Source organism: Taurulus bubalis, assembly GCF_910589615.1.
Source record: "Taurulus bubalis genome assembly, chromosome: 12".
NCBI lineage: Eukaryota > Metazoa > Chordata > Actinopteri > Perciformes > Cottidae > Taurulus > Taurulus bubalis.
The window spans coordinates 15976934-15987177 of record NC_136600.1 but is presented as its reverse complement, the minus strand read 5'-3'; positions in this window follow the sequence as shown (position 1 = coordinate 15987177).

The window sequence follows — 10244 nt, the reverse complement described above, 5'->3', positions numbered from 1 at the left end:
TATCAATTATCTAATCCAATAGAGCCAACAGGAGTGCTCACAGTTTGGTGTTCTTTTTTCTGTGCACATGCACGTTTAGGGATAATGAATAGAGTTAATTATTCCGTTAATTGTAGATGCCGTATTTAGAATTTGTTTTCGGTGACAGTGAGATTTTCCTGCTACAGTGACATGAAGGCCAAAGTCAGTATCATCTATTAAGACGCAGACTTAAGATTGTCGCTGTCAACACAGATTGGCGCTGTCTCGAGTCACACAGCATTATTCAGGGCTTATATTCACCATCTGGCACCAATACAAAGTTCTCAGCTATTTTAGCAGCAGCATCAAAAGAAAAACAAATATTTATCCCAAGGCACAATCCTAAAAACACCCAGAAAACAATGTCAGACTAAGAAACGTGAAGTAAACAAGATAATTACTACATTTGTGCTCAATAAATAACATTATTTTTCCATTCACGGCCTGGTGTCTCAACTTAAAAATGTATTACAGTAACAGGTTTAAGAAGTGAATAATATGAAGAAGGCTTTGATTCAGCTTGGAGGCTGAACTGGCCAGAAAGTACTTACAAATGGCAATTAAAATGAACTCACTGTTCTTGTGCTGTTGTTAAAAAAATCATCACCTTGTCTGATCATTAAATGTCTGCTCACAGAAGGAAGTTTACTGGAAACTCATAATGATGTTTTCATTTTGTCATATTGATGAAAGCCTTCTGTGATACCTGTAGCGATCATACAACTCAGAGATGATTCAACTCTTGCTCATCTGTTACACATGGATGCACATCAATTTCACCGTGAAACGTCTCAAATGAAAGATCAGATACAAATCCTCTGAAAAAAAAGCATGATGTAAGATTTGGCATTCTACATGAATAATCGACTATTTCACTCATGATCATTCCTCTCCTGAATGAGCAACAGAGGCTTGCCCTTCATACTTTGGTCTTTGCATTACTTTGCATAGTTGCAAGTAAATCCTTCTCAGATGTTGAACTGAGTCTGAGAAGTGCAGTCAGAGAGAATTTGTCTCTTGCCCGGGGCAGCTGAAAACAAACCAAATTTGAGCATGCTGCTTTCTGCAGAGCAAATTAGTACAGACGAAAACACAAACCAGAAACCCCAAATGTAAACTTGAATCACAAGAGCACTTTTACAACACTCAGTTGCCCCTTTTCATGTTTTTGTTTTGTTTTCTCTCCCTTCTCAGTCGCTCTCTATCAGCACTGAGAGTGTGATGGCTCGATCTCAGATGAGTAATTGTAGCTGCAGTCATGGGTGACAGAACTATACCACGATCTGAGTGGACACGCAACATGTCCGAGTCATATGGCACACCCACTCGAGTCATGGGCAGTGTGCACACTTGTTTCCAGCCACGTGGCACGAACACATCCTTTGTGTTTCTGCCTCTCGCTACTAGAACACAGTCAATCCCCAAAAAATTAAATGAAGCCCCGCCTCCCATGACCAGTGAGCTCTGACCCCCCCAATCTCTCATTTACCTGTTCTATCTCTTCCCTCCCCATCTCACTCCCACTCCCTTCTCCTCCTCCTCCTCCTCCTCCTCCTCCTCCTCCTCCTCCTCCTCTCATCCTCGACTCTGTTGCCACGGCAGCAAAACTTGACATTGAGAGAGAGCGAGCGGGAGAGAGAGACAGAGTGACCAAATACCATCTGAGTCATTTAATCCACAACCTGTGTGTGTGTGTGTGTGTGTGTGCACATGTAGGTGAATATGTTGGATATGTTTGTGTACATCTGTGTGTGTGTGTGTGTGTGTGTGTGTGTGTGTGTGTGTGTGTGTGTGGCGCGTGGGTGTCTAAGTGGGAAGCTGTGTGGAGTCGGTTCATCGGTTCATCACAGAGCGCCGGCAGTGCGAAGGCAAACACTCTACCTTTGTCTGTCTTACTGCACAAAGCAGAGCTGTTTCCGCTTTCTATTTCATGTTCACTGCAAATATTGTGTTATTTTAAAGCAAGTGCCCTCTGAGTGATTCACAAACATCTCTTTTGTGAAGCCTTTGGGCTCTGACAGAGAGAACAAAGTCAAGTCCTGCCTGAATCGCTTTCTTGATTTACCAAAGCCTCTCTTACTTTGCAGTAACAGACGTTATTTAAAATGTTCTGTGTCAATAGTCAACTGAAACGTTACAGAAGATACGATACGAGGTCCAAAACCCACTGCACCAAATTAAACCCATTTTTTCTCAATGGGCTTCACAGGCTCACATCATTGGTGCTAAGTTCTCTAAAAAGACAAGCAAACTACTATTAACACACAAAAAACCTTTCGCATATGAGCAAAAAAAAATTGAGCAAAGCCTTGGGAGAAGCACTTCAAAAAGACATGCCTCCTCGGATGGCCGCTTCTTCAGTAGGAGCAGCAGTTGGGGGAAAAAAGAAGTATAAAAAAGAGCAAGACATTGTAACAGCTTGTAAAAAATTAAATCATAAGGGATTTCTAGTCCAACAATGGGTTTATAATAAATCCAATGCTATCATATAATATAACTAAACCCATATCATGATGAACGTGAAATCACTAACTGATAGCGAACACTGATTTAAATCGACAGCACTCTATTCTCACCCGACATTGTTTTCTTTTCAGTGTCGGGTGTAATAATATCATTCTTGTATTTCCAAGGCTTTGTTCTGAATGCAAATGTTAGCTCTCCAAACAAGCCAGGGGGCGAGTGAGTTCAAGGAGAGCTTCCTAATTGTGATTAAACTGCTGTGCTTACATAAGCCCCAGCTGCAACAAGTTGGACCTGCGTCGACAGCTAGTGACACTGAACAGTACATCTTTTTTAAACAGCTCCTGGGGAAAGCAGTGCACCGAGCTTCACCCCCCCAACCAACCCCCAACTGCACTGATCCGAACAGCGGGTGGTACATATGCATGCAGGAAGGCTGAAATGCAAACTCACTGCTGGCGCGCACAAACACACAATACGCAGGCAAAAAGAATCACGCTCACACATAAGCAAGCAGACGCACAATGTTCTTTGAACCTTCCTCGACAGTTGGTGTCCGTGTGTGCAGCTCGTGGATGCTTGTGCGTGTTCGTGTGTGTATGTTTGTGCATGACATACTCGGATGTGACAGTGTCAGAGGAGCACGGTGGTTCCCCAAGCAGGCTGTGTCACTGACTGAGGGCCTCTTTGTCAAGGAGAACACTGGGGAAGAATTTGTCCATGTCCAATGAGTGAGAAAGGAAGACGGGGGAGAGAGAGAGAGAGAGAGAGAGAGAGAGAGAGAGAGAGAGAGAGAGAGAGAGAGAGAGAGAGGGAGAGGGAGAGAGGGAGAGAGAGCTGGGCACTGTAACAGAGAAAGTGCACTGTCGAGATTGAAGAGACCAGTGAGAGCTAAGGTAGGAGGAGAAGAGAGAGAGAGGTCAGTAAAGAGACAGGGGTATAGAGTGTTCCTGAGACAAAATAGATAGAGGCCCTGTGAGAAGAGAGGGAGACAAAGAGAAAGAAAGAGAGGGGAAGGAAGAGAGGCTGGAAATTAGAGATCAAAGTCTTCGCAGCCCTGCTGAGGGGAGGTGGAGGTGAAGACATAGGAAGTGAGGGGGAGTCACACAATTACACAAACACTTGATGCAACCCACAATATGTCTGTCATGAAATAAATATAGTGACGCTTTTGAATAAGGTTGCAACTAATTCTTGATTGACAAATGAGAAGGTATGTAGTTAGTTGTGTGTGTTAGTTAGTTAAGTGTTAGTTAGTTAGCCACATGGTGGTGCGAGGCTTTTGTAAAACCAACAAAGACAACGTTTCGATCCCAGTTGGACAAGCATTTTCTCCATGACTTTCTTTCTTCTTGACCTGATCCAACTGGGCTCTAAACACTGTCTACTTAATACGTAATATAAATGAGATAAATGTGTGGTTTGGAGTCAATTTGCAAGCAAAATGATTCTTTATGTTGTCATGAACTTAAAAATGCACTCTCCCTGAAACTAAGGCAACATTTTCAGACTCGTCTTGTGCGACAGACAGCCCGAAACTCCAAAAAAACTTAATTTACAATGATGAAAAAAAGTAATGCAAGAACTGTCATATATGAGTTGCTGGAAACAGCACCTTTTACATGTGTGCTTTATAAATGATTCAGACATTTAATAACTATCAACTTGTTGCGTTTTTTTAAACTAAAAGCTTGTTTTAAAACTCTGAGTGAGCGGCCCAGTATCTCTGCTCATATTGGAGAATTCTGTGGTGCATAATTTATCTCCATTGCCAGTGTTCGGTGCCAATAGTATAGTAACAATGCGGAAAGTAGTGTGCCCTCTAATGTGGCAGTAACACTGTTATGCCTATGAGTTTTGTGGAGAAGACTGCAGGAGAAAATGTTGTCATTGGATAAACTGTGTGGTTTTGCAGACTCGTCCAGTATTGTCAGAGTCCTGTCTGGCAATGGGCCGTTGATTCCACTCATTTTTCAGGCTGCAGTTGGTGATGTTGCTGTATTAGATTGCACTGCATTGTTAGATGTTCATTTTATTTCCCCGCTTGCTATAGTTAGGGGAACTCTTCTCAGAAACAAACATTCAACACTATATGCTTCACAAGGTTGCGTTTATTGCAGTACTTGTATTGAATTGCATTATTTGTAATAGCTGTTCGTGTTATTGTCGTTTCTGATTCCATATGGCCGAGCCAATATTATACCTTTTACCCAGCATCCTGCAGTCAAGTAAACATTTTCAAAAATCCTATTTAAGATATACATACCAGCTTCCTGGTAGGCAACATCACATGAATAAATCATGTTTGCTCAAAATGTTTAACCTCACCTTACAGGCATGCTTCGAATACAAATTCTCAAAAGCCCTATCACTGAGAATGACAACAAGAAGGAGAGGTGAGAGAAAACATCCAAATACTGAAAGGAAAGGGATAAGAGGAACAGGGAGATGGTGGTATAGAGTGGAGGACAATGGTAAGATACAAGTAAAAGGCAGAGATGGTGAGATTATACAGGTACATGTAAGAGGAGAGGAGAGGAGATGAGAAGAGAGGACAGGAGAGGAGGTTTGAATGGGTGCAAAGTGAAAATGCTGAGTCAATGCGACCAAGAACATGTGCTGCCGCTTTGATATTAGATGCAGACACAAAGTGCTCAACACTTAATCCCACAAAAAGCCAAAAGCGGGGAACCAATGGTCCTTGGTGTTTCTTCCCTCTACCACTGACACACACACACACACACACACACACACACACACACACACACACACACACACACACACACACACACACACACACACACACACACACACACACACACACACACACCAACCGGACCTCCCTGCTCATCCATATTGTCGAGGGGGAAGACAAATGCTCCTAAATGGCCTGACCATGCTCATCCAGGGACTGCAGCCCAGCTGTCTGCAGCCGGTGCTTTGTCGTCAACAATGCCTTTTAATTGTGAGAAGAAAGAGCAGAATAACACTTCTATCCCGTAATGGCCGGCGGTGTAGTCATCTTAAATCCACAGCCTCTGTAGCCGTTCCACTTGCAAATTCAATTATGGGAATGATTCATCCTTCCATTATGATAACTGTCAGATTTTCTTGTGTCATACAATAAGGCAGAAGGGGAAAAACAAATGATTTGCCAGCCCCCCCACCGACACCCTTCTCCTCTCCTTCGTCTCACCCATCCTCCTCCTCAAGCTGCCTTTCTCCTTCTCACTTCTTTTTGTCTTTCTCTGCATCCCTCTCTTCTTCCCTTGCTATCGCTCATCCTGCCTCCTCTGCCTTAGTCTCTGTTCATCCTCTCCTCGTTTGCCCGGGGGTGTGAGGCGAGATAGCGTCCCTCGTTCTCTGTATCTCCCTCCTCCCTCCCTTCATTCCACTCTGGATCTCGCTTTGCTTCCCCTCCCTCTCCTACCACTAACTCCCCCTTTCTCCCTCACACTCTTTCTAGATAATTAAGATCTCGGATTTTACGGTTTTCTCTTTCATAATAGGCACTACAGACACTATAAGCAAGATGCCAAGTCTCCTGCACACACACACACACACACACACACACACACACACACACACACACACACACACACACACACACACACACACGTTAAGCAGCAAACATACATAAATATGCATATGCCATTATATGCACACTAAAATAAATACATGCACCAAACAACTAAATCTCCAACTAGGATGAATGTCCCCTCTCACACTTCCAATTCTCTCTCACTCTCTCTCTCTCTCTCTCTCTCTCTCTCTCTCTCTCTCTCTCTCTCTCTCTCTCTCTCTCTCTCTTTCGCACTCTTGCACACAGCGAGTCCAGATATTTATGTATTTTTGCTTTTGTGTATTTGTCAGTGGTGCCGGCATGCCGGGTGATTTACAGCATAGGGTGCAGAATGAAAGTGAGTGAGGGGGCTAGAAGCAATGTTTTTTGTACATACAACTCAGACTAGTCTGGCTCCGCTTGGCCCTCTCGCTGTTCCAGCTCCCTGCCGACTGACACCCAACTACAGGGACTCGGCCGTGTACTGCCACAGCAACAGAGCACGTTCAACGGCCAGACACACAGTCCTCGCAGATTAAACACGCCAATAGCATCTCACCGTTTGCTCTCTCTCTGTCTCTGTGACTGAATTACCTCTGACTCCCTCCCCTCCTCACTAACACATTATACTTGCTTTCTTTCTCTCTCCTGCAGTGGTGGATGAAGTTCTCCGACCCTTAAGTAAAGCCACGAATGCCACAATGTAAAAATAGCCCTGCTTTAAAAATGTTATCAAAGTAAAGAAGAGGTACATTATACTTATAATTATAGTCAGAATCAGAATCCGAAACCGTTTATTGCCAGGAATGTTTGCACAGACGAGGAATTTAGTTGGGCGGAAGGTGCATACATTAGACATTAGACATTAGACGAGACAAACAACAATCAACGACAGCAACAGTGCAAAAAGTCTAAATGTATCATGTATCAAAAGTCACCAACTTTATTTATAATCAGGTAGTCTTATTTGGATCAAGATCTTTTTTTTTTAAGAGAATCACCTTGCATACAATAACAGCACATGATCTGTAACAACCTGTAATAAAACAAGAAATAGAATCAATAAAAACAATATTGAGTGGTAAAAGAATCGTAAAACAGAATTGGATAGTAAATCCTTTTTAAAAAGGGAAAAATATAATTTAGCCTTAGTGCAATTTGCCGTTTATTCCAGTCCAATGTTGCATATACGTTAGCACTGTATTTATAGGATATCTAAGTACCTGTAAGTGTCAGAAGTCTCCATCAAGAAGTCACATGATCTTACCTGAGAAAGGGAGGACAGCAGGAGCGCTCCTGCCCTGAAAGGACACGCCCCCCTCAGGTGCAATCACTTCATCCAAACGAGCGGCTATAAGTGCTGCCTTGGTGCTTTTATTCTATTATTATTATTATTATTATTATTATTATTATTATTATTATTATTACTACTTTACTTCTGACTTCAGCCATATTGTGAGCATCTTGTAAGTTAATTTACCTAAGTCAATTTTTGTTTATTATTGCACACTTTCTTTTGAGAAATTTGATTTCTTGTTAATAATGTTATCTCTTTGCACAGCTTAAACCTGCAAACTAATGGAGAAATCTACAAATAGATTTAAATAGCATAAAATGAACCTCGGACTCACTCAGCCTTTCCACTAGCCATTAGATTTAGAGTCTAACACCACGTTTAAGTAGTTAGTGGACCATGCACTGTAGCTGCAAGACTTAAATGAAGTTGCGGAGAGAGAAGAGATGAGAGGTAGTTTAGAAGCTTTAGCTGTAATGCTTTGAGAATTGAATACAATAGGATGATTATTTCTTCTTGTCAGTAAGAGAGTGCATACAAATTAGTTACACAGCAGTTACGAGTATGACATTTGTGATTGGCCGTAAAGCGTAACACATCGTGATAAACAGGGTGTAGCAGGCTGCTGAAGTAAAGATGGCGTAGTGTGACTGTGTTCTCCAATATAGTACATTTTATTATTGATCCCTGTGAATTACTGTCATGTAAAAGCAGCATTTTAATGCGGCAACTTGGTGAGTTGGAGCTAATTTTAATGTACTGCTGATGATGTATCCCATTTCATATATTAATCATGTATTTTTTGTAGGTTCATTTTATTTCTGCAAAGTAACTCACATATAGAGGTTATACTAAAAACTAAAAAAATTCCCTCTGAAACGTAGCGAGTACACCTGAGTGCAGCACTTCAGTAAATGTACTAGGTTACTTTCCGCCACTGCTCTTCTGTCTTTCTATCTTTATCTTGCACCGCATCCCTTTGCAGAAACATTTTCCAATCTCTTCTCTCTGTATTCAATTTTGTTCTTTTATTCCCTCATCGTCCCCAGCACCGCTCCCTCTGCCTCTTTTTTCTCTCACTCTCCTTACTTCTATCACAGCTTTCCATCTCCTCCACTCCCCCCCCTCTTCTTCTGCTTGGAGTGTAGATACTGTAATATTTTCTGTCTAATGCTGTCAATAGCTCTCAATAACAATGAAATACCACCAGTTCCATCCCATCATTGATGAAGGCATATCCCCAGTTAGGATCTTATTTGTCATCATGGCAATCTGCTTCTTGGTAATAGCCAATCAGATGGCTCCTGTGAAATGCAGCGCTCCCATCATAGGTTCCCCGTTGTTTTGATCGACTGCACCTGAAGGCCCGCCACTTCAGCTGGGCTCGATCAATAATACACACACACACACACACGCACGCACGCACGCACGCACGCACGCGCACACACACACACACACACACACACACACACACACACACACACACACACACACACACACACACACACACACACACACACACACATATTTTGATGAAGAGTAAATTGAGAAAATTGAGAAAGAGACCACTGATGTGGGCAGCAAACAGAATACAGTAGCAACAGCCTGCACAATGGCGCACTGTGTGACAGCAGTGTGCCGTAGTCATCTCAATGTGTGGTCAGAATAATCAGCTGTTGCATGAGTGTCTCTGTTGTACATTTACACCATTATAAACATGGACACAAATATGACAACAGCATAGAACTGTTTACCTTTTCATGCAATATTTATTTATGTTTCCCTTTACATGTACCATTGTGTTACAACATAAACAATTTATTGTAAAGGAAAAATGAACAACAACACTCCCATTGTGTGCCAGTTATTATATGTTGTGTCTCACATACAAATGGCCTAGCATAAGCCCTACCTTTGCCCGCTTTGAGCTACTGTAACCATAATGAGAGCAACACAGCCATCTGCACAGTATGGCACATGCAATTAGTATTACAGACATGTTCGTGCACACGCATGCCCACCCTTTGACACAGCAAACCCAAGAATGAAAGACCAATATGGCTAGGCAGGAAGAAAGGAGGGTAGGTAATTGCATCGAAAGCAAAGGAGGAGAAAAGGGGAAGTATGGTTGGTCTATGAGACGTGAAGAGAGATTTAAAGCAGGGTTGCTGATTCTTTTTTTGATGTGCTTCAGACATCAAAGCTAAAGACGTGCTGGAAAGGTGAGTGGTGAGAAAATAGACAAAATGACGATCTAAAAGTGAAAAGGCTGTATAGAAAAAAGAAGAAGGATGGAGGTTCAACACAGTGACTGACAGTCCGCTTCCTCTTCCTCTTTGATGTACACACAAATGTATTCACAAACACACAACGCCAAGTCATTTCTGTTCCCTCATGTACTTGTTGTGGTCACAGGGCAGCCTACTACCACCCTATGTTTACAGCTGCAAGGGTCAATTGGAGGTCATAAACTTAGTCTTTCAGCTGTCTGTCTAGCTCTAATCGGTGAACCAGACGTTTGCAACATTCCCAGGTCAACAACCACCACCAGCACCCCCTCAGCCTCCCTGTCTGTCACACAACACTCCTTCCCCTCTCTGTTTTCATCCCTCCCTTCATCTCGCCAGTGCCTTGTCAACATGTCTGTCAGAGCAAGGCCTTGTCACTCCTGAAGAGGGATGCTTAGCACCAGTGGAGCTCAGCTGAGCTCTCTTTGAGTGCTTCTTTTTGGTGGTTGCGTGTCTGTTTGGAAGTTGGGGTAGGGGGCTAGTTTAAGGAAAAGTGCGTTTCGCCGTGCGTAGGTGTATAGTACATGGCTGTGTATGTATTCAAGGCTGTTGTCTTTGTCCTTGTGAGTCTCTTTGTATGTTTGTACAAAGTGTTTCTAGTAACTGTTTGTATGGC